The sequence below is a fragment of the Dromaius novaehollandiae genome, chromosome 2, assembly GCF_036370855.1.
Source record: "Dromaius novaehollandiae isolate bDroNov1 chromosome 2, bDroNov1.hap1, whole genome shotgun sequence".
NCBI classification, from domain to species: domain Eukaryota; kingdom Metazoa; phylum Chordata; class Aves; order Casuariiformes; family Dromaiidae; genus Dromaius; species Dromaius novaehollandiae.
In genome coordinates, this window is record NC_088099.1 from 14,389,176 (window position 1) to 14,413,705 (window position 24,530).

General features: G+C 36.5%; 1 long non-coding RNA gene across 7 annotated transcripts in view; it reads left to right on the forward strand.

Moving 5' to 3' along the window:
* Nucleotides 1-561: 561 nt before the first annotated feature.
* Nucleotides 562-24,530, forward strand: part of LOC135327431 (uncharacterized) — a 46,395-nt gene continuing 22,426 nt past the window's right edge. For 3 of the 7 annotated variants that reach the window (XR_010387548.1, XR_010387549.1, XR_010387551.1), the window contains exon 1: nucleotides 562-806. This is a non-coding gene — a long non-coding RNA (uncharacterized LOC135327431). The remainder of the gene's footprint in view (nucleotides 807-24,530) is intronic. The other 4 variants (XR_010387547.1, XR_010387546.1, XR_010387550.1 and 1 more) reach the window with 2 other exon arrangements.

Here is a 24,530-nt window from a genome sequence, read left to right on the forward strand (position 1 = left end):
AATTAGGAAATTCTTGTAGTGTTACAAATACTGTATTCTGTCAAGTAAATAACAATGACTCAAATTATATTTTCTTCCTATTCAAAGCGAGGAAAGCTAGACCCAATGTGAACATATATTTTCAGACCAGAGAGTAACTAAATGGAAAGAAAATGGATTGCTTGTATCAGCTTGTGCTACTTCTCACAAGAAACTGAATATTCAGAAGAGATTTAATTTGATTTAGATTTCTTAGCTGATTTTAATATTATTTCTTAGCTATATGAAAACGTCGCATTTCTTGGAGTAATCTTCATGGTCATATTCAATTTCGTAGAAGGACAGGAAAATACTTTTACTGGTAAATATAAAATAAAAACATATATTTTACTAAATTCTCTAAATAATATTCATCTCATACCAAACATAAAACTTTCCTAAATCAGAGTCAGATAGCTCATATTCACTTTCAGGTATCTGAAGAAATAGGACTAGGACATTTTTTTGTACAATATTTTGATGGAAATAAGAACATATATGTGCCACATTTTCCCATAAATCTGTTGGCTTTTTACAGACAAACTCCAAATACACAATGCTTTGGGTAAGCCACACCCCTTTTCTAGTAGTAAACCTAAGTTTTCCATTCAGAACTTTTGCTGCAGTATCTTAGTGTGCATGTGTGTGCTAAGAAAGTCATAGTGCATGTGCCTCATGCTCCCATTCTTCTTTGGGGACAGGACCACATCTCCTGGTGTAGCTGGTCCCTTGCTGCAGTACGTGCTGGAAGTGTAGTCCTGTCCTGGAGAAGGTTCATGCTGAAGGAGGTAAGAGTGAGCTGGGCAATGAAATCTTCAGTCATGTTGTACTACATCATATCAGAATTCATGTTTCGGTTGTTTAGGGTGTCAGTATTATTTGCTTTAATTTTATTTTGCTTTGTTTCTTCAAAAAGATTTGTTTTATTTTTAGAATTTTTAATTAAAAAAGAAATATTGAGCTGATACTAATGAAAACTGACAGAACTTGGGCCCTTGATCCATACCTATTGAGGCAATGACAGTCTTTTGAATGACTTAAGAAGGGCTTTAAGTCAGATTACACATGTTATTTCAGATGAGATTCTACTAGATTATATCTTTCCTCTTTTAAAGCATGTCATTACTTCTCAAACTCTATTAATAAATGAGAAGCTAGGCACCTCACAAAAGAATTCTGGTCTGCCGTCCATATCAATATCTATTTTAAGTTGCCTTAATTATTCTGTCTTTAAACTTTGCAGACAATTGTAATCTTTTTGTTGTTATAGTTTATTATGAAAAATTCTATACCTAAATATAAAGTATACTACTAAGAAAAAATCCCTTTTTGCTTGCTTTAGCAAACACATTCAGAAAGCAATTATAGTTTGATCCTTTGTCTAAAACTCCTCTTGAGCATGGTACCTACATGGAAACGTAGGTATCTGGGTATAGATCCCCAGAGGGACTTAAGCAAAAAGTGCCTTTCTAAATGACTAATGCCATGCAATCCCACTTGAATTTAAATTAGTATGAATAAACAAATAATCTTTGGCTGGTAAAATCAGAAGAGAGGGAAAGAACAGTAGCCAGAAGAGGCAGAAAGTATGTGACTATATAATGTATTAGGTAAGATATTAGGAAGATGAAATGTTCAAGTTGTTGTAACAGTGAATATTTAATCTGGTTTATCATGTGGAAGAAACACAACAGGAAACATTTCAGGAGTCTCAAATAATTTGTATTCTGTGGATTATACTACTAGCCTAGGACATTTGAAACTTGGATTCAGATTCCTGTTCCAAGGCAGGTGGAATGAGGATTTGAAGTGCAGGACAATTTTAAATACCTCCTAAATGATTTCTTTGCCTCTTATTAACAATTAGAGCACACTGAAGTAGAAAATAGGGAGGTGTTTGTTTTTGTTTTCTTCTGTGAGAAATATCACCCAACTTAAGTTTCCAACAGAAGGAAAAGCTCATAACTGATAGTCCTAATTAAAGAAAGTTGCCACCATTGATCAGGAGCTTCCCTTCACCTCTGAGGGGGAAAAGCCTGGGAATGCCCAGGTGGCTATCAAATGGCATGCTGGAAAGCCCTCTGTGACCTGTAAGAGGCTCCTGTTGCTGGAGAGAGCCCTTGAATTCAATTTTGCTTCAAGGTGCTGAGGGACTAGTTGTTCAAACACCTCCTCTGAATTTAGCAGTCTTCATTTCAGCAATGCTGAGCATTCACTTCTCATAATGCTCCTATAGATACTGTAAGTGCTCAGCACTCCTGAAAAGTGAACTACTTCCATTTAAGTGTCTTGATTTAGACCCTGTACTTTCAAAACGTTGGTTTATGTCACTATGGGATATTTTAATTAATAGGGCAATACTAAAAAAGAGCATAAAAGCTATGCATTTTTGTATTAGTTTAGTTAATCTCTAATCTCATATATTGCCAGTTTTAAAACTGGGTCCTGGGAAAAAAGAATTTTACCTTTGTAAGAAATAATCCTCTTCATGAATTATTGACTAATGTTACCATATAAAAGCAAGATTCTAAAGGCTTTTGTGGGGATATTACTCATAAATTAGGAACATTTCCAACTATTGGGATAAACTAAAGAATGCGACTATAAATCTTTAGGGTCAGGTACAAGGAGTGTTTTATTTTGTACATGATTCAGATGATCTCTTAGTGTGCTTCTTTGTTCTTCAGCTCTTTAAAGCCCAAGCTATCAGTAATTCAAAGTATGTGTCTAATGTGTACTTACACCCTCTATATTTGGAAGGTGTAACAGAGCACATTTTCTTAGCTGCTTAAACTGTTGATACTCTAAAGCAAACAATAAAAGTTCACATTCTTGCTGTTGTGTAGAACAACTGTTAGGTGTAAAATAACCCCCAGACATTTTTGCTTTAGCAGTACAATTAATAGTTCATTTTCCATCCCCCTACCAAAATAAGTTCTTTACTCTGCAGAAATATAGGCAGAGAAGTTGCCTATAGTTCTCCCCTGACATAATGTGCATTCTGTTGATAATGAAGAAAATTAAGTCAAGAGTACAGAAGAAAGACCACTTGTAAAGATACTAATGCTTCCTTCTTCAAAGAAAAGTGGTGGGAGCTATAGGCCTGGGAGTCTCTTTTTCGCTCCCGATAGGGCAAGTGACACACGTTGAACTTCATGATAAGCTGCTGCAGTGCACATTCCCAGTCCCTTGAAAGGGGAAATCAAGAGCTCATTGTAAAATGGTTCCTGCCTGCACCACTGGCAACTTTGTTGTTAGCATCAACAGACGCAGGGTGAGGTGTAAGTCAAAATCCACTGAAACAGTCTAAATATTCTATTTTATTTCCAAGACCTCCTACAAAGTCGGGTTTCTTGAATTTAACTAGTTTCATATTACGGCAATAATAAGAAGAAGAAGAGTAAGAGAGGTGAAAATCTGCATTTTTGCAAGTAAAACTGATTCAGACTCAATATTTGTTTACACACGTGCACTAAAGTACAGACAGAATTTGATCTACTGAATATTTCATTGAAGTGTTGACAGCTAAGCGCCTGAGATACAATTGCTGAGATTATATATGAAACAGTTATGCCAACAGAGAGTAAATAAATAACAGAGTACTCAATCTTTTTCTCTATTTTCAGTCTCTCTCCCTCTCTCCTTCCCTTCTCTCTCTCTCTCTCTCTCCCTTCTAACTACACACTATAAAAGCTGGCTCACACGTGTTTTTGCAAAGAAAATGCAAGAGTTGAGGTTCTGATTACTCTGTGAGATTGTAAAGGTCATTATTCATACAGAACCACCTGTGTAGCTGAGAAAAAGGTCCTGAATCATAAACTCAAATAAAGTCAAGCCATGTGAACACTAACTCCAATAGTCTTTACCAGACTTAATGGGTATTTCCTAGCTTTAGAAAGACTCACATAGAGACAACAATCCATAGGGTGAAACAAAATCCAGAGTGAAAGTCAATGACTGCACCAACTTGCAAGTAGTGTTATTAAACAGTTTGCAAACAACTGATAAGTCCAATAAACATTATTTGGAAAATTCTAATGATCAAAAGACATTCTTTTCCTGTAAATAACTCTGTTATACTATGCTACCACAAAAATATTACTCTATTGCAGTACATCAGCCTGCAGATAGTATAACAAAATAGGGAATTAGGCCAAGTTCATATATTTTACAAATTAGGACTACTATGATTAATTAAATACAGAAAGGGCTATATTTGCAACTAAATATTTTGACAATGAATAATTTATCCAGGTTTACTTTTAGCATATTGGTAAAGCAAGCTTCATTTCACATACTGCACAATAAATTCTCTCTAAAGGAATTCATGAGACCAAAATATTGCAAACATAAAAATCAATTGCTCATTTCCATATAAAATTTGAAGGCTTATATACAATAGATTTGGGATGTACTCCTAAAATACATGATTGTCTAGGAAGGATATAGGTTCTATTATTCCCAGGAAGAAAAAATTGCTAATTTTCCTAGAAGCAAGTTCTTCATGTTAATTTATTCCTTCACATAATCCTCATCCCCATGAAAATGGTTCTTTGTGAAAACAGAGAAAAATATTCAGTAAATTAAACTTGGACCAGTGATTTAAAGAAGCAGATATCCTGTAAAAGGGTCAAAAGATAAGTTATCTTAATTTATGAGCTTTACAGTCATGAGTCATGTCCTGCTATGGTTATTATATTTATGAGGGCTAAATGACTGCTAAAATAAATAACAGAACTATGACAATTCAAAATGCATGGTGAGAATGCTACATAAAACCTTCAAAACATACTGAAACCACAACAAAATATTTAATTTTGCTTAGTTCACAGCAATTTTCAATAGCAACACTGATTTGTAAAAATATGCGATATTGATTTCAGTAGAAACGTTAATTATGACCAGCAGAGTCTAGAGTTTAGATTTATACTTCCCTGGAGTTCAAATAATTGGTGGTAATGTGTTCTCTCTCGAAACAAATAGAACTGAGATGCTGATGAGAAGAGAGGCAGAAGGACTGACTTGTCACAGACTATTCATGGATGAGACATTATCACAAAAAGAGGCAAGAGAATGGAACCCTTTGTGAATCTGGTTGGCTATGTGACACTGAATATCAATCAGTGATGAAAAAATTGTACCAAATTTCAAAGCAAAACTCTTTATTGTATATTAGCTATAGAAACAATAGTAGAAAATTATTTTCCATCCAAAGTTAGCAAAGCTCTTTTCACTCTAATGGCCTAATGTGAATTGACAGTGAAATATATCCCCAGAGAACCAAAGCACTATGCTGTAAGTGAAGTAAAGACAGCACAAATCCATTATTACTGACATAAATGCCAGTTTATAGATTTCAATAAGAAACAGGAATTTTTTTTAGACTTCTGTAAGGGTTTTAACTAGTGTAGACTTAGATCTGGATAATGGCCTCTTCTCTCTTTTTATTTTGCCTCTAATAAAAACACTGATAACATAATTGCCATGTCACATGTTTCATCACCTGAAAAGAAAGAAAATAGAGGACTCTGGTTTGAATTTACTGGTGATGTACATTACTCAAGCTGTGTACATGCTTGAGCCTCTGACAGAAACAATACTTGTTCATCCTTTCCAACCACATAGTGGCAGAATCTTTAAACCATGCCAGGACTGCTACTTTGGTTTATCTCCGCCCTTGAAAATCTGCTGATCAGATGTACAACTCTGACTTTGTTGTATATTTGTGTCATTCCCTTTGTGTCTGTTGCACCATATATTTGTAGATTGAAATGTTCATGTTTCCACGCATTGGTAAACAAATGAGTTTTTACATGACTGCACAGTAAACTACATATGTGACTGCTGTGATGACGTACCCGTTCCACAGTTCAACACATGAGTGAGACATGTGGGATGATCCGTTGGGGCTAGTAGGGGTTTTAGCACCATGACCAGTCTTCCTCTCCTAGAATCCCTGTACTAGGGAATTGTGAAGGTGGATGACCCTAACCTGCCTTTTGGCATGCAAGCTGGAAAAGAGCTTTTGACCCCTGAAGAGCTAGGTAGTTGCTTTTTGCTGAAAGACACTCACCAAAATTCTTTTCACGCTCCTTGACAGTTTTCACTGTTCCTTTCCTCACGTATGACCTACCCAAGAGAATTTGTTTTCGTGCTTAAGTCTCACACCCAGGGAAAATTAAAATCAGAATGATTCAGTGTTGTGATAGTGCTAGACAAGCACGGACTTCATTGAGGCAGAGGTATACACTACATTACTTAAAGTAATTTATATATCTGTTTCAATGAGCCATTTACAACCCCTCCCTTATAAATGCAATATCTTAACAATATAGAAAGCTCCTAGGCTTGTTGCAAAGGAGGAGATTCACTACCATTTTCTCAAAAGAGAGGAAGCTGAACAGGCCCTTGGACTCAGCTCAGCTCAATATGTAAATTGGCATATTTGCAGTGAGATCACTGTAGTCATACTGATTTACATCATCTGGCCTTGCTAATACACTTGTGCTTTTATTTATACCCACTGAGGTACTCAGCATGAGAATTTCAGTAATTTAAAACTTTATTATTCAATTATGTATGCCTCTAAGTTGTTATTTTTTTCTAGCTAGCAAAAGTGCCATTTTATTTAGCACAGGATACCTTTTTCAAAAGGGAGCCATTTCTGATGGATGTAAAACAAAGAAGTACACACAGATGAGTGTTTTCTTCCAGCTTCACATTTCTTAAAATCAACTGAAAAGATTTTTCCTTCTTTTTAACCTTGCATAAAGAATGTATTTGAGGTCAACAAAGTAAGGAAACTTTAAGCCGCAAAGGGCACATTTTCATAAAATTATGAACAAATGAAAATGGAAGGCTAGGTAAAATTGTTATAGGCATAAGGTTTGTATAACTACCAATGGCATAAAAGCCATTATACTTTCACTAAATATGATTTCAAACATTAGCTACTGGCCCGCTGGGTCAAATATTTATTTTCTAGGAGTCCCATCTGTTTCAAGCTACCAGCCAAAAGAACTGAATAATAAAATGTACAGTATACACAGTCACAAGGTACAGAACAATATTTTTCAGGATGTTTGCACTTCTGTTAACAAGAGCAGACAAATAGACCCACCACTGGCCAATGTGTTTTTTACTGGTGGAATTTTTATCCAATAATCTGCTATCTGCTTGCTGTGTTAAAGAACTCTATAAAAGCTGTGTTTACATGCTGTCTGCCATTGCCAACTTCTAAATGGCCATATCCTTGTGGATTTCAACAATCTCTGTCTTGTGACTAAGGTGCTGCAGTAAATAATACATGAAAACATTGAGGGGAAAAAAAATCGAGCCAGTATAGCCTGTAAAACAAAGATACATTGCTATCTCTTCCATAATAAAATAGCGTTTTTTCAGATCATGCACCACACAGCAGAATTGCCTCAGTAAAAGGAGTTTACAGTGAATCCAATAACCTCTTGTATAAGGAACATTCCTCTGTTTACTCTGACTTTTTTTTTTTTTTTTTTTGGTCTCAGATGATAGTATAGAAATTATCATTTCTGGCAATCTGTATGTGGTGTACTCTAGCTGTTTCAGAGGAGAATCGTTCTGCAATTATGCATGTAAAACTTAATCCAGTGACTGCATGAGATTAAGTTATGGCTATAGAGTATATGGGGTACAATTTGGTGGCTGCAGACATGCAGTTAGTATCCTGATAATGTTAACAGTTTGGAAGATGGGAGCAAGAGAAAAAGCAGAACTCTGAAAGAAATTTCATTGCATTTGCATGTGCACACATGTGATGTCCATTTCCACTGTGTTAAAATTTCAAGGTATCACAGAGTAGAAAAAGCCTCATGAAATAGAATCTTTAAATAGGTACTTTAGAACTTTAAATAGACTTTAGAACTTCTCTACGAAGCACATTTCTTTCTAGTTTCTGTGACCTCAATGCACCGCAAGCATGGAATAAACTATAGTTATATTTCTCAGTGATGTAAAAAGGGAGTATTGTATTTCGGTAGAGCATTATTTAAAAGTACGTTTCTCCCTTCTTTATATTTTCCTGCTTTATTGAGATCATTTGAAGACCTCTGCTTTAGTCATTTTGAGTCATAATCACAAACTGTACTGTCTTCTGTACTTTGGCAGTGAGAATGTATCTGGGTTTCCGTAGTGATCTACCAAACAGATTTTTTTTCCTCCTCCCATACCCAGTACACACTTCCGAAGGAATTCCTGCGGTGTGGGAGGGCAGCTACGCGCCATTCACACACTCGCAGGCACAGATGTGGCCTCTTGGGTCCACGCCTGTCTCGCTTCCCAACCGCCGAGCAGTCGTAGCCTCAAGGCCACTCTCCAGCCTTCTAGTAAGTAGTCAGAGCACCACAGCACGGGCTTTGTTTATTTTTTCTTTCAGTGCAGCTGAGAATTTTTCAAAGGAAGGAGGAAAGGAAGGGGAAGGGGAAGGGAAAAAAGGGAAAGGGGAAGGAGAAGAGAATAAAGAAAAGGAAAGAAGTAAAGGAAGACAAACAGGCCTTAGCAAAAGAACCAAATTGTCCCACTGGAGTTTTCTAAAAGCACCAAGCAGAAAAGCCCTGTTCTGTTCATAACTGGTATTGTCTGAAAATTTTCAGTTACAAGGCTATGAAGTAACATGGAATTTTTGAGCCTTTGGAACAAAACCTTACTTGAAGCTACTGATTTGATCAAGAAATGCTGCAGAATGAATTGTAATCTGATCCCTCCTCAGGCAGTTAGTGGCGTACATGAATGACAGAAGAGAATATACTTAAATCATCTTATTTCTTTGAGAAATGTTACCATGGCAAGCATTTAATCATAACAGCTGTAGCTTCTGCTTCTGCCAACATGATATTCATATAACCATACAGATCAGCACAAGCCATTTCCATAACCGAACCAGAAAGAAAACCACCCAGAGCACAGTTGAAGGATGTAGGGGCTGCATTATTTTGAACCAAATTTTACCCCATAGTATACTTCTTACGAGCTTGTTAATGGAACTTTCTCGTATATTGTAACATAACACAGGAAATCCAGTGGTTTCATGAAGGGAAAATGCAACTATATAGCTGAACATATGGGGGTTAGGGAACTGATAGCCCTGGTACTACACTCGTACTACAAAAGAGAAGATGAAGTCATTGTTTCTTCATGAAAAGCAATATGCCAGACACAAGTAAAAAGTGAACCCGATTCTCCCAATGCATCTTAACGTATTCTCTCTGTCTACAGAAGACAAAGAGAGGTTCAGTACAGAACAAGGGTATTTCCATTTTCAGCTTGACAGTATTCGTATAATGAAGAGCTGGCAAGAGGGAGAAGTGAGAGGATTTCTCTGCATTCGATTGTGATCATACTCTCTCTACTAATAAATCCTCCTTGGTTCATAAAGATTCTTCTAAAGAGCAATTTGATTCGTCTTTGAAAAGCACTGGAGTGCATCAAATGTCATTAGTTCTTTAAAAGTGTCCATGGACTATCACAGGCCTGAAGCTGTATGCAAAGACTCTAGTCTCCTGGAACCCACTTTGCCTTTGCAAGCTTCAAACTACGATATTCCCATGTCCTTTTACAGCAGCACACAGGGAATTAAGGCCTTTAACCTATTCTTTATAGGAGTAGCAAGGCACAGGGGTTAGGCTCTAGGATCATTATACCTCATCATTAGAATTTAATGGTTTCTTCTAGAGAAGGCAAATCTTGAAGCAGTGGCTTTAAACTACATAACTAAGCAGAATTAGCCATAATAAATCAGTTGTATCATATTACCATTGGACTCTTTTTGTGTGTGCTTATTTAACTAAATCTGCCTGTTTCATTCATACCTACTTGCTAAAGTCTTCATGAAATATCTGATCCTCTCTAACCTTAGCTAGCACATTTTCATCTCCCCTCATTCTATTTACCTACTTTTCTTCCTTCACTCCTACTCCCATCTCACTCCTTCAGGCTCTCCAGTAATCCTCTCAAGTATCTCCTACATTTTCACCTTCCTTCTTACATTACTTGAGCAGTGTCAGCTATTCTGTACTGAATAATTCAAGCTCTGCAACTCCCTCTTTAAATTTATCTACCTATCCATTTCTCTATGTATCTACTCCATATCACTCAATATTCTTTCTATATCCCATCCTTCTAGTACTTCCTTTCTCCTAGTTGCTCCATTAGGAAGTGATTGCCCTGATCTTACAAAGGAGTTATTTATTCAGGACTGCCCTTTTTCAGCATGCCCTTTTAGAAATGGTACAACTTTTAAAGACGTGCAAGAGGAAATCTGGCAACTAGATTCAGTGCCAATCTGCACTGCTTGGGAAATGGCATGCCCATCTTGAATGGGACGACCCTAAATCACAGTCTGATAGAGACGATTCAGGCAGTATGTATGTATGTTTGATATCGGACACTTTTGTAGAAAAGCCTGCCAATCATATTGATTTGTTTCAAATTAAGTGCAATGGGATTCTTTTTTTCCACACAGACAGCTTAGAGTCAGGAAATCAAACAAACCTTTTTTCAATAATCATCTTGGCTGAAAGTAAATTGTGGTCTTAATAATCGGAAAGGGACAATCATGTTTTAAAAAGCCATCCCTCAGGTAAGGAAGGTTTGCCAAAATTAAACTCTCATAACAGCAACAGTAAGAGAAGCAACTTAACAGGCATGTTCTTGATTTTACAAATAATACTCTAAAATTAGGGGACAATTCCACTGACTCACTAGGTTCCTATAACCTTTCTGATCATCTTACATTATAAATATTGTTTTAAATGAGAGCAGAGACAACATTAATGCTGTGCATACTTGGCAAAAGATTGTCAGTGACTTAAGTCAGGAAGCTACATATATACGCCTGCAATAGAGAACTTTGGGGACTCAGCCTTGCACCCCCTGCAAAGGTGAACACAAAGGCATTTCAACTTTAAAATACGTTACCGTCAGGATTATTACTGAGAAGCGTTATGGATGGCTATGTTTCTCCTCTCCCTCTTCTGTAGTATCCAATTCAGATTTTGACTGCTGTATGACTGATGGTGGTTTTTGATACCCAGAGCAGATAGCAGTACATCATTTATAGGAGGCTCTAAGGACTGACAGAATTCTCACCTGTAGTGATTTTAGAGCACTTTGAAGAATCTTGTCACATCAAACTTGCTAGCACTTAGAACAGCAACACTTCTCACAGCCTCTGTTATTAAGGTGACAGAAGAGGGAAAGAAAATCCCCACAAAGAAAGTGTGTTCCAGTAAGCAATACTAATAAACTCTCCTGTCTATCTCACCTCTCAAGGAAAGAATTTAACTCACAGAACTTTGCATATTTTCTTGACAAATAAAAATGGCCCGTGTCCAGCTTTTACTTAATATCAAATCCAAGAGAGGAGCTAATAGCCCGAGAAGCTGATCACACAAATAATCATTTTCTGAAGACACAAAGTGAAGGGATCAAAAGATACTTCAAAACTTGCTGCCAAGAACAATTCTTTTCACCTAGCTTCACACATTTAAATGCAGTTGACTACACTGTAAGTTGGTTTTATAGTCAATTCACTTGTAAGGCATGATTAACCTAATACGTTGTAGGCATTTACTTTAAGATAGATGAATTATGTCTTAAATGGGACTTATTATCCTGACCTGATGTTCAATAGCTGCAAAGAGAGCCTAGGGTGACTACATTGTAGATGTCTACATTTAGTCAGATAAATCCTACCTCTGCTTACTGCAGAAGTCATCATGTATCCAGGTTACACATATCTCTAAGGTATGTTAGTGAGAAGATGTGTTCTTCTGTCATTTGCTGTACACGGACCCATTGCCTATGGCTCCTCAGTTCATAGTGAAAGTTAAAAGCAGGAGCAGCCTCCAGCATTTGCGTGTGGCATCTGGCATTTCCTGCTTTTCACAGTTGAATTTTGGCTTTCAACTCAGAGAAACAAGTAATGTATGAGAGTTTACGTGGCCCCACCTCCACCACCAGTGTACTGAAACTGTGAATAAATAAAAGTTCCAGAGGGACAAAGATACTTCCAAATGTTCCTTTCATATATGACATGAACTTCTTTGGCTATTATTTCAGTCTCTGCTGTCACCAAGGAGCTTGTCATTATTTTAATTCAAAAAGACACTGAGACAACTTCAATTTAATTGTGCATATTGCTTGCAAGTGCCTGTTCTTTTTTAATAATATGTGTTTTGATGGGCTTTTTTGTGTATTGCACAGAGGTATAAATGACCTATTTGTGCGTGCGTGCATGTGTGCGTGTGTGTGTGTGGCTTTCTCTGACAGTGAAGGACTGTTTTCTATTGCATTCTCGAGAATTTTGCCAGATACAGTTTCAACAATATGGTTTTCTTGGTTCATTCCAAGGATACACTAGACATAGTGTTGTTTCATTTGTTCTCATTTAACCTTTTTGAAGTCTTGTTTAGATGGGTACAATTAAAGGCTCTTCTGCGACCTTGGAAACGTTATTGCTCTGGATCTGAGTTCTTCTTTGATTAGCAGATAGGGTTGCCTCTGGAACAAGATTAAGTACTTCTCCAGTTTAGTATTTAGTATGGTTTAGTATTCGGGATTCAGGATCTAGTTCAAGTAATTCCTTCCTCCACTTGAACCTTCAGGTACCACTGTATTAGAAATTATGATTTCTGTCCCAGGGTACCATATGCAAAGCCCACACTCTTCTAGAGGAAAACTCATGAGCCTTATTGGATAATAAGAAGCATGTAATATTCTGCGAGATGACTGCCGTTTTTCTTCCTGTCACTCTAGTTCACATGAGCTGTCCTATGGCGTCACGACTCTCTGTTGTCTATGAACATGGATTAGTGACTATTGTACTAATTTTTATTAGTATTATATGAGGAAGAGATATACAGAATAAGGAATTTTTTGAATGGCTCCCCAGGAAGTGGTAAGGGAGACAAACAATGTCTCTAATTTGAAAATGCAGTAGGAGTACACAATATTTTTGTCTGTGATATCTGAGGCCTATACTTAATAATTTAAAGGTTCTCTTCTAGGCTTATGCCTTATGCCTCCATTTGTCTCTCCTGAAGGGTGAAAAAAAAATCTGATACAGTAGGTGTCATAATACTAAAGGATCATGGGCGTTCCAGACTGAGACCATCACAATTTGTTATTTAGTCTGCCTTCATGTCAATACATCTAGATTATACAATTTGTCTCTCTCCAACAAATACCTATACTATGTATTTTCTAATAATTCAAAAACTTCTCTTGGGATGCTGCTCCCCAAGTTATACACATTTTCTTTTCCTGAAATTGTTTTTGATCTGATTCTCTCAGAAAAGTGATTTTCTCTCTACTGATTTCATTTAGCATCTCAGCTGATACAGGAAAAGAAAACAGATTTCCTCTGGCTCCAGACTTTTGTGATATACATAAAGACCACTAGTCTTGAATCCTCCTGATGATGATCTGAAATACAGTACTTTACAAAGAGGAGATAATTGTGCCACAAGCTAATGATATCTGCTAGCAACGTGCTAAGGAACTTTGCCCGGTATTACATTCTCAGGAGGAAGATAGTCGCCTGGCTTTCCTAATGCTCTATAAATAGACTATTATGATCATTGTGGGTTTTTTGGTTTTGATCTTTTTTTTTCATTTTATAGTAGTATCCTGAGTTTGAAATGGAGTTCAGTGACCCTTGTGCTTGGCACTTCATAAGCAGAGATAGTGACAACAGATGGGCAAACTAGAAGGTGTGTAGCTCTTTCAGAAAACCTATGGCAGATCTGAACACAGGCAGTCTCTATGCCATGCTTGTGCTAGATGGCTGTGCACCTTGCTTTACACAAACTAGGTTGAACACAGAAACCATTTAATGCTGCAGCATGGTGCCAGGTGGGTTCATTTAGTGTTTCATATTGCCTGTAGCTAGGCTATACCTGTTTGCTCTTTTGCTGGGCTCTTCTACATAATACTGCAGAAATGCTCCAAGTTCTTCCAAATCCTGTCCCAGTGCCCAGTGCCTTACCAAAGCTTCTTGGCTCCTGTTAAAGCACAACCTGCCTGATGTGTGGAGGAAAAGCCTTCCTGCCACTCCTCAGCCACACCAAGTACAACAGAGAGGAGGATTTTCCCATGAGATCATCTTGTTCTGCAGTCAAGAGCCTAACTTTTCATCTTCATAGGCTTCTTGATAAAATAATCCTATCAAATATTTTCCTTAGAAATAAAGGCTACTTTAAATTCTGTATACAAATAAATTTTAAATCTTTTACTGTCTCCTTTAACTTTCTTAAAGTTCTTGTCTCTTTTTTTCATATACATCGCTGATAGCTTCTCTGTACTCATCTTCTAATATTTTTGCATATGTTTCAATAGAAAAGCTTTTGTTTTTAATGTATAACCTCATCCATTTTTGTACTACCACTTTTAAAATAATAAGGTCAGGTCTATCCAAATGACTCATATTTCTAGCCTAGCTACTGATTCTTTTGTTTACAAAATCTAAAATATCAAAAAATAAAAACAAAAGTTTTGGTAGTAAGTATATGTGAGTCTATTTTTAGTATCTGTAATTTTAAACCTGAAAATTTGACTTACCAAAGAGCCTTAGAGACTACTCAGAAATTTGGTATTACCAGATCTTCTGCTTTTACTACAAGCTTAGCAGCACTTTCAGTAAAATCTAAACATTCATGTTGACTTCCATAGAGCCCAACACTTTTTTTGTACTGCTGATGTTTTTGTAAAGCCACAGATTCTGGCATTAGGAAGTTATAAACGAAAATCAGCTTTTATATTTTAAGAACAATTTTTTTTACAAATCAAATGGTTACAAAGAAATACAAGACACGAAAATAGCCAAAAAAACCCAAATGAAAATATCTCAAGACCAAAACAACAAACCCATTCCTCAATAAAGAAATACAGTGCATTGAGGGGGAGAGGGGGGAGAAGGTTGCATTAATTTTAGTCAATCTCATTTTTGAAATCTGATAGAAAATTTTGGAATGCTTATGGTTCTCAAATCCATATTCTGAAACATGTCTTTCATCTTCGATTTTATTTCATTTTCACTCTTATTTTGAAGTATACATTTCACTTTATTAATGTGCATAAGGTATTTACTGTATCTCTCCAGCCTTTCCTTTCCTAAGCAATTCTGTTTTTTATTGCCTTCTTACTTTTTTATTGATTTCCCTGTTCCTCTTTTCATATTTTTTTTCAGTTTATAGATGACTCTTTGTTCAAGTGACATTGGTTTATAGAGTAAAAAAGATGAGAGGTGATAACAGGGCTTTTCAGTGGTCATCTCATCTAAGCTGGTTTGTTATCCGCACAAATAGATCACTAGCAACATATTGACTGAAGTGTTTAAGCTTCAGGAGTTTCATCTTGCAATACTGACATTAATCCAAGTTTGCAACTGATGTAGCAGGTGGAGAATCAGAGTTTGGATTGTTACCATATTCCACAAATCTACAGTGCATTTAAATTTCTGCTCTGTTTCATATATTTATAATTTACTTTATTATTTTTCTGCAATAATTTCAGTAAATTTTAGTTTTTAGCTCTTTAGTGATCTCTCCAGCAAGTAAATAAAGCTTTTATACCATATATATTTTTTAAGAGATGCAAGAACCCCATTCACACTAATCTGTATTCATCTGCTTGTTGATATTTCCATAAATAATTGCTAGTGTGCCATCTGATTTTTGACTATGTTGTCCAAATACTGAAATATCTATAATAGCTTTTCCATGAGAACCTACTTGATAAGCATGTTCAATTTGAACATTGTGTGTGTACTCATGGGAATAAGATCTGAGATAAGCTTTGAAGTACCTGATCATGCATGTCTTTAGGTTCTGGTTCTTAGACTCTGAGCTAAACTTAAGGTGGGTCTCTTAAAAACATACCATTTTTTTTAGGTAACATTTCAATAAATGAAGAACATTACTGGAGCATCTGCAGAAATTCAGGGTGCTCATACTGTAGCATAAAGTATATCTCCAGAAGTCTTTATATATTAAGATAATCTATCTTGGGACCACTATAGCACTTCTAGGGTCAAATTTCCCCCACAAGACCTTATCTTTATGCCTGCTTCAGCCCCTGTATCTTTTTTTTTCCCTACAAAACTCTAGCATCTGAATAATCACACAGTGGAATTTACTTAAGAAAAACTCCTTTGGCATTTGCAAAAAAGCTTTTTCCTTTTTTAATACTACCTACCAACAAGATATACACAATGTTTATAATATGCACAGAATTCAATTCTTAAAAGAATGAGAAAATTTGTGGAGCCAAAATATACACAGCTAATTAGAACTGCCAATTTGTTTTGGATACATGGGAGCAAAGCTCTGTTTGTAGCTAAGGAGCATTAAAGTCTGATGTACTTTATAAACCTTCATAAGGTTTTCCAAGCTGCTGCCTTCAAGAGGACCCTCATGCAGTCATGCATCTTCTTGTCCGTGTTTGGTAATAGCTGTATTCTTGTCTCTTTCCCATCTTATAGTTTTCTGAAAAGACATTATTGACCTGGAGAACAATCATTCTAACAACATGCATATTTCTTAACTCTGCCATATCTTTTCTCGCTTTGACAATAACGTGTTGGCATGTGGTATCATCTCTTCATCTTCCTTGTAAACAACAAGGAAAATGATTAATTTTGGTCGCTACTAAATGTTCTCTTTAATAAATAATCTTTGCTGTCTCTTAGAAGCCCTGGTTTCTCATTCTGTGACTTCTTGTTCTTTATATACATTAATTATGTCCTATTATTTATCTTAACCTCTTATGTAATCATCCTGTTCTCCTATTTTTGCTTTTCTTATCATGTATTAACTTCTCTTGCCTTGTTTCAGTGTCCTCTTAATCCTCCTCCAACAAATGTGATGTTTTATAGCTCATGTTCATTGCCTCCTTAATTTCTTGCCTTTTTGTGTGTGTGTGTGAATCATGTTTTTATTATGAAATGTATTTGTCTTATATGTGTGTACTCCAATTCTTCAACTGGGGTATACAGATACTATTTTCTCTGGTATGTACAACCTTGAGAAATAAGGGAATAGGGATCTTAAAAGTTGATGTGTTGTAATACATATCATTAATTTTACTTTCCAGATTAAAAAAGCATATTCCTCTAAATGGTGAACTACCTATACACACATATAAATATATAAAAATATACTTTACACGTTTTTTTGGCATATAGTAGGAGAAGGTGAACAGAGTCCGGTACCTGATGACTTAGATGCACCAAACCCAATATTTCGGGAGCTTCCTGAAGACTCAGAGAGAAAAGCTTGCCGAGGTATTTAAGTCTATGGACAGGAAAGCCAGTACTGATTTTTTAGATACTACTCATGCCACTGCGATTCTTCTCCTGTCCTCTGGGAGTAAGACAACAGCTGTGGTCACAGATGGGATGTGCTTGTCAGTAGTAGGACTCTCAAACTCACAAACCTAGAATCAATCGCTTCTGCTAGGGCAGTCTGGGACAGTTGGTTATGTTGATGTTTATTCTTGAAACTATTGTAGAAATATGCAAAGGGCAGAAAATGTCTTCTCTTGACCTGAAGACAGGCAGTTTTCAATAGTGTATGTGCATTCTTCTAATGGACTTTGGGATCGTTGCTATGAGGCCTACAATGTGCCTCTGAATCAAGTGTATCAATCTGTTAGAGGCCACAGGTTTCCGTTAACATACTGGTATTCAGTCTAAAGCTTATTTGTGTAGAACATTGAGAATGATATATTTCAATGGTTCTGGACAATCAGAAGACTGTTTAACAAAATGACAAATGTTTAATGCTTATTTAGATCCAAGTTTGTAGGAAAATCAGTTTTCAGTTAGGAAGGCATTTAAGCACCTGCTTTAAATTAGGTAAATATGCTCTTGAATGGGACCTTGTTCCAAATCAAGTCTTTCAACTCTGGTTCTGATCTACTTATTCCAATGATATTAGTCCTAATCCTGAATATGAATCAACATGATATAAATTAACCAACAGGATTAAAGGCTGAAAACATGCAACAGTGTTTGAAAGGTTTGGATTATCATTCTTTTCTGAAGCCATCACATGTGAGCATCTCCTCATGAATTTATTCTTCTGCTTCCTCAAGCTTCCTTCCTTTGCTTTGTCATGTCCATTCTCACCTAAGAGCATAACAACTTCCACAGCAAAAGCAAAGCTAAATCAAAACATACACAGAAGTGAACAAATAATATATCACTTCAATACATCCTTATTCTCAAAAACAGTTGTAAATATACAGTAAGATTGTCCTGGAGAGGAAGAGAGTGAAAGACTGTCTTGTACTAGCCATTTATTTAGCCATATCTAAAATTTTTGTTGGTCAAGGGATTAAATATATTACTAATTAATTGTTTTGAAATATCTGGATTTATGTGCATTTCTTCATTTCTGTTTCCAATTTTATTAGAAATGTGCAAGGATACAGATCCCTTCTGCTTTGGGAATTTTGTTGAATGTAAGGGAAAAGGTCAGCAAGACATCATGAAAAAATCTGCTGATCTGGATGGCTCTTGCAGCTGGTCACATCTTTTATAAAGAAGCACAGGAGAGATTTCTATTTTTAGAGGCTCAAAATAACTTTTTTCCTGTCCTTCAGCAGTTTACTTTTCCTATGCCTCTATTTTTCTTTCAGGTGAAAATGGCCCAGACTCTACTACAGTTGTTATATATTGACCTAAAAAGACATTCTTGCCTACTTTTTATTTGATTCATGAATCACACATGATGTAGTTCAGCTGATTGTGATTTTACTTTTTTTTTTCCTGAATATGCTTGATGTAAAAGTTTCAAATTATGAGTCGTTGAGAGTTCACATAGTAAATGTTAAATATTGTAGGAATAAGAACAGCATTGGCTCCAGAAGTTGTTCATACAAGTCTGTTTTAGTAATTTGTGATTGTATACCTGGCTTCCTATCCCCTGATACAGTAGTACATTATTCCTGCGTCTCTCATTCATAAAAGCACCCTCAGCTCAATATTTCTGTTGCTTGTCCACCAAATCAAAGTACTGAGAGAACTCTACCTTGAACAGAAGGTAGAAGATGCATTTTTTTTAACTAAAGAAAATGGAGATAAAATATAATCACATATCTCCATCATTACAGACAGAAGATGGTATGTGTAGTGTCTGCTGTTTATCCTGAATTTTGAAATTTTCCCTGCTTTGATGTGGTTTGATACATTTTAGCCCATGTCCTTTTTTTTTTAGAAAGGGTATTAGTAGATAAGTTGAACTTCCATTGTTTTGTTGTTCTGCTCCTTCTTCACTCCCCTTCCTGTTGTTTGTTTTTTCTACACATGACACCATTTCTTCAGAGGAAGATAACTGGAGGATATGTTTGCCTTTTAATCTGCCGTTGCCATATAATTAGAGGGTGTGTAGAGGCTAGGCAAGGAAAAACCAAAAAGATATTGTACCTGTAGGAAAGTCTTACTCAGATTCCTAAAGGCACTGAGAGATTACGGCCAAGATTTTGCTAACATTTTCCATCACTTTTTATTGACCTCAGTTTTGAACGAGAAAACACCACCTGGATGTACCGTGTGTTATGTATCCCAAAATAAACAATGCCAGTTATCACACACTCAGGGGATTCCCTTACCTTTGTAATAGGAAGCAAAGGAATAGCAAGCGCAGAAGAATGTATGTGGTGCTGTAAATCTTCCGTTCTGAAAGGCTATGACGTTACAGCCATGGTAACTGATTATCCAGTCTTCTGCTGCTGGTGTTATGATAAGCCCCTAGGCAGAGCTGCATTCGTTCTGTCTGATTCTTATTTACGTTGACATTTTCTAACCCAATAGATAAAGTCATTTCTGACTAGATGCTATCTTTACACCAAAGTCCTCAGTAGGAAGTGCTGTACATCTACACAGCCCCAGGAGAAGAAGGGCAGTTTCTTCAGGAGTTGGCTGATACAGCACTGAACTTCAGTTTGGGAAGGCTTCTAGCCAAAGGTCTAGCACAGGCCTTAAGCAATAGAAGTGCAATTGTGGTGGAATTCAGGAGCCCACATTCAGAAGACCTAGCCAAAGAAAGCCCAACCCATTCCTGACTTCTTTAGCATCTGAAATGGAGTAATAAACAAATATATTAGTAAATATTCCTGGAAATAAAGTTCTACATTACATTTGAGCTGGTCATCTAGATATCCTCCTCGTGTTTTATTTCCATGGATAGAGATATGTTCCTCGTGTTTTATTTCTCTTACATAAAGCCTTGAAGGGCCTAGGTTGTTAGGAATGCTCTGAATGCACCTAACTGCATGATGATGGCTACCTTTGGCGTAATAGCCTCTTGCTTAGAGAGCTCATATGACAAATTAGAAATCTGATTCAAATGGGAAATCTGAGCTTTTTTCTTAGGTTACGAAGGATGGAAAATGTATCTGTGTCTTCTGAGAACATACTATAAAACGTGGTTTAAGACAAATTTCAGTCCTTTTTTTGAGGCTTGTGTAGCTTCAACTTGCATAGCAAGGCTGAGAGTACAACAATACCAGTTTCCAGAAACTGTCAGCACACCACTATAGTTCCTGAATTCAGAAACAGTTCCTGGAGCTGATCAGACACTACCCTGGGACTTGTGAATCTAATCACGTCACAGCGGAGCCTCAATCCAGGTGGACTTGGGAGGCAGGCCAACAGAAACCACAGGCAATCCAATAAAAAGAAGTACAAAGTTCTGCACCCTGAATAACCCTACAGAATAGCAGAGCCTGGGAAGAGACCACTGAGGAACAATCCTGTGGAAAAGGTTTCCATCATGTTCTTTATGCAGAAGGCTCTCCTAAGCACCAGAATGGCCACCTTACCTGTCTCACCCCAGTCAGCTCCAGAGTGTGCAGTGTGATGGTATATTGCATGTGCACGTCATGGCTGTTGCTTCTCAGCAAGGATGGGCAGGACACAGCACAGCACATCACTGTCCTGTTGTTTGTATATTCTGCTTTGTACTTTGCAGGCTTGCCTTCATGCACTGTTTAAGCATTTTATTCTAAGTGAAATAACTCCAGTAGAGGACAGTGATGGAAATTTCCCCCAAATCACACTCCCATCATCTGGCTGTTACAATCTTCTTCTAAGACCTTGAGAGACTTTGATTTAAACATCTCTAAATGCACAGAAATGTGTATACTCAGTATACTCTTGTATACATGGGTGGGTGTCTCTTGGTTTCTCGTTCTAGATATATTTCATTTTGCATGGGATATATACTTATTCAGGGAACAAGTACAAATGACCCTCTCAGCCCAATCATTTTCGTGTCTGGGATGAAAAGCTGTGGTTCTTGTTTCTGCTCTCCCAAGAGTCATTCCAAGAAAAGTAGACCATCCTTTGAAGGACATACCAAGATACCCCCCCCCCCCCCAAATAGTCTACAGAACAGCAAAAAAAACCCCACTTTTGGGGGAGAAAAGGGAGAATTAAGCCTTCAATAAGAAAAACAACTGAATTTTAGCTGTCCTGCACCTGAATGTATTCCTTCGCTTCTGGACTGGTGCATAAAAGAATGACACCACCCACTGCCTCTTGCATGTTTGCAAGTGTAACTTTAAAAAATACAGAAACTTTTCCTGAAATTCTGTCAATCTGTTTAAAGTTTTTTCAGTCAACTCTAATTACATTTCACTAAAGAAAAAAAGAAAAAAGAAAGAAAAAAAGGAATGTCCCAGTTTGCTACTTTGGCAACTTCATTTGACACAGGAAACAGGTTTAGCCCTCATGCTCAGCGACTCTGGGAACAAGAATGCACAAGGAAGGCAATTTCTGTGCTGCCCTCCCTGTGCATGCTGTATACTGAAGACCGCCAAACTCATTCAACACATAATATAAACATGTGGCAAACTCAGATTCATAAGCAGCAGTATTTAGCACTCCTGCTAATATTTTAAATAGGCAGGGAAAAGGTTAAAAGAACCCCGGGACAAGCATTCCTTCTTCACCCATAATAGTGGCATCACTGGCTCAGAGATGATATACTCTTGCAGATACTAAAGGTTCCTTGCGTTTTTTCTTTCTATTCATGTTTTTACAGTACAGAGGTTATTTTCACCTCCAAAGATGTTGGTCCAACACTTTTCTCACACATTATATTAATCTACGTATTGCTGTAGAAGAAATGCTTACTTCCATTAATAACACTTTTTACCAATACACTAGGGCTTTTAGTAGGGTATTACAAAACACATATTTAATATTTGTTCTCTTAGCTAACTTACTGAATGAAAGGCAACACTTCTATTTTTTCCCCCCTTGCTGGGTGTTGCATATTACACTGACTTTGAACAAAGGTGTAATAGTAAATATTACAGTTTCATCGAACATTTCAACTATGAAAATAAACTGCATAAAATGGAGTTCACATAACAGATAGCGGGGTCAAAGCCCGTTGGAGTAGGCATTCTGCATCTATTAAAATACACTACCCATAGACAGTCATTATTTATTGGAATATGTTATGAGTCATGGCAATTCATAACACTACAGTCTCTGGAAAATTCCATTTTCCACTCTGAGTCTACATTAGACTTACAGTATATACATTCTGATTAACTGTGACATAAAAGTATCCCACCAGTTACAGGAGAATTGTTTCTTATCCCTCCTGAATGTGAGAGATACTTATTATTTCCAGGAAAATAAATAAGGTCATGTGGAATGAAGCATTTACAATTCTTTGCAGGGTAGTTAAAATGAATAAGGCTGTATAGGAAAGCTTGTTTGACTGTCTATTTAGTTTCATTTTAAAGATTTTAGTCTTATCATTCATGATTTATGCACAACATGTACTGCCACTTGCTGGTCTATTCTATAAATACCTTCATAATTTGAATTAAGATAATGCGTTATCTGTGCTTGGTAGATGTATTACAGTTCCGTACTCACTTAAAGTTCCACCAAACCATAACGTCTTTTTGCATTTCAGATTTAGCTAAAAATATTCTTCCATTAAAATAGCAATCATCATTAAAATTAGCTCCCTGATTCTGCTGATTAATTTTTCAATAACAAGCAAGTTTTCTGAAAAGTTACAATTAAACATATTTTTAGACAAAAACTGACAATTTTTTAAGAATATAGAGAAGCAATTACCTGGCATAAAAATCTACAGTACAAAATTAGAGGGAGGAGGAAGTAATTTGAAATAAAGAATATATATTAATATATACACATACATAAGAATATTGCCAGAGGCAACACAGTGGTTTGCCAAAAAAGTTTTAAATGAGTAGATTTGAGATCTCTCCACTACTTCCCATATAAATTTTCATGCTGCTATAAATATAGCAGATTGTTTATTTCCGAATGCGGTTTCTGGTTAATCAGGTTTCAGACCTTTCCACCTTCTTTTGCTTCTGTATTCCCACTAAGGTAAATGAGAGTACTATGTTTATGAGATGCAAAATGAAGAGTTGTAATGTACATTCTGTAACATCCATGTAATGCACAGATGGACAGTTTTAGCCATATGCGTAACTTGAGTCTTGTTTTGGCTGTTGCGAAAGGGGAAGGGAATAACTTGTTCTCCATGTCCATGAGATATAGCACTAAAAAATAATGGGCTCAAGTTGCAGTGAGAGGTGTAGGTTGTAGCTATTAGGAAGCAGTGAATCCCTGGCAGAGAATGCTGAGGGAATGCTTCGAGAATGTGTGGAAGTGCCATCACTGGAGGCATCTTCGGGAAGAGCCCAGATGGGAATGACTATCAGGAATGACACAGGTATTTACAGGTCAATAAGGGGTGGTAGCTTTGTGCCTTCATTCAGTCAATCTAAGTGTCCCATAAACTTTCTAAGTTCATCTAAGGACTATGTAACATTTTTAAAAATCAAGCCATACAACATCTTGTATATGTTTTTTTCCATATTAATTTTACTTACAACCAAAAAAATAACTATGCTGAGAATGGAATCTTCATTTTTTACTTTTACTTTTCCTATTTTCTGTATTTGATTACTTGGGTGTATCAGGAGGGCTCTGATTTTTTTTTAATTGTTTTGTGGACCATTTCTCATGTCCTGGAGTTCATCTATTGGTAGCCACCAGACCAGAGAATGTCCTGAAGGTCTCTGGTTTCCATATCCTATTTAAACTCTGTTTAAAACTCAACAGTAAAAATACAAACTCTAATTTTAAGCCTGAAAAGAAGCCAATGACTGTAACTGCCAAGTATTGTCAGAGTTTAGGAAATATTAACATAGGCACAACCTTTTAAACTTTTAGGACCATTTTTAACTGTGGGCTGATACTCAAAGAAAACTGTAATGGCATATATTTTTAAATTTAGGTATGCCATCATCCTTAGAACTGTAGAAGCAGGGGAAAAAGCCTGCATAGGCCATCAGCAGGTTTTTTTGAATACAAAAGAACATGAAGTCTCTTTAAGGGAAAATGAAACCCATTGCTTTCTCTTAAATAATCTATATACTAGCCAAGAATTTCTTCTGGTTATCACTTTTTTAACACT